The following is a 1,749-nucleotide window of genomic DNA, read 5'->3' as shown; positions in this document are numbered from 1 at the left end:
CCCCCATCCTTCCGATATAATTTATAACCAGAAATCACCGTATTCCACTGATTTTCCTCGTCCCACCAAGTTTCTGAATTACCCACAATGTCTATCCCCCCCCCAACACCAAGCATTCCAACTCCCCAATTTTACCTCGGACACTTCTAACATTTGTATATATGCTCTTCATTGGAGCATAACATTGACTTCTCTTATGTTCTTAATAGTAGCTGCAAGAAAGACTAATTTTATTTTTTCCAAGATAGCTATATTATAATGAAAGGAGTATCCTGGTTTGTTCCCCTTGCTGGAATACAGACCAGAATGTCAGTTGGGTCTCTGCAGGCAAGACAAAGGAGAGAGTGAAGCTGAAGAAACCAGCATTTGTCAGGGGAAACCAGGATTTGAATGATAAACACGGGTTGGATCCTATGGACTTTCCCATGAAAGAAGAGAGGTGGGTCTGCACATTTGCCCTCCAAATCCCTTATTTCACAATCATAGCTAAAAGATATGTTTTGAACTGAGCCATTATTTCAGTAATCTCAGGCCTTTTGATTTAATGCCAATCTCCTTCGACCACCCTTGTTAAATTCTGTTTCCATTGCATTTGAGATTCTTGTGCTTCTGAGGCACCATCAAATGTAAGCCTCATGGGTTAAACAGCTTTCAGAGGCATTGCTTCATGCATGAGCTGGGCTCAAAAATATGATCAAGGTATTAACACAGAGGAAAAGAACAGGAGGAAGTGGGTGTAAACCACACTTCATGAGCTTCCTCTGTTCCCCTTCGGTCTGTAACCTAAGTTCTGAGTGAAATGCCTGTAAGAGGCCTAGATAATAATTCACATGAGTTGGCAATTTAGAAGAAGAAGAAGAGGAGGATGATGAGAAGGACGAGGAGATTGGATTTATACCCCGCCCTTCACTCAGAGTCTCAGAGCAGTTTACAAACTCCTTTCCCTTCCCCTCCCCACAACAGACACCCTGTGAGGTAGGTGGGGCTGAGAGAGCTCTTTCAAGAACTGCTCCTTCAAGAACAGCTCTTGTCAGAACTACGGCTCGCCCAAGGTCATCCAGCCAGGTGCAAGTGGAGGAGTGGGGAGTCAAACCCGGTTCTCCCAGATTAGAGTCCACACACTTAATTACTACACCATACTGGCTCCCAACGTGGCCTGGGGGAAAATTCCTTTCCAGTCCCAAATACACCATAGCATGAGCAAAACCTGTCCACCAGTCTTCTCCAAAGAAAATACATTGCAATCAAGTCTGCTCCATCCAACATCTTGTCTCTGCTACTGGCAAAGCCTTATCCTACAGAGGAAAGTGCACAGCGTCATTTTAAAAATCTCGGGGCAAATGACCCTCCCCTGGGAAAACCAATCAGGCACAACTGGGGCATCAGATCAAATATATAAAAGCCCAGCTTATTGGCACTTTCCAGCTCTCCCATCGGAGGTGCTGTGCGCTCCATCAGCCATTGGGCCATCAACTGCCACTCAAGAATACTCATGTGCCATTGGCTGGGTGCTGGGTCTGCTTCTCTCCCCTGACCACTGCCAGCTTGGCCATTCCCTGTCTAAATAAATGGCTAAAACTGCTGTGTGTCTCACTTTCCTCTCAGTGGCTTTTGCTAGGCAACCAAGCTTGGTTCTGTTAGTAAAAAGGCAAAGGCAGGAGGCCTTTTTCAGGCCTACTTTGGCCTTTGTGGGGAACTCCTGGGGCCAGTCCTGACTAGGGTTGCCAGCTCCAGGTTGGGAAATTCCTG

The sequence above is a fragment of the Gekko japonicus genome, unplaced genomic scaffold (assembly GCF_001447785.1).
Source record: "Gekko japonicus isolate JY-2015 unplaced genomic scaffold, Gekko_japonicus_V1.1 scaffold1792, whole genome shotgun sequence".
Taxonomy (NCBI): domain Eukaryota; kingdom Metazoa; phylum Chordata; class Lepidosauria; order Squamata; family Gekkonidae; genus Gekko; species Gekko japonicus.
Note: the sequence above shows the minus strand (reverse complement) of the source record.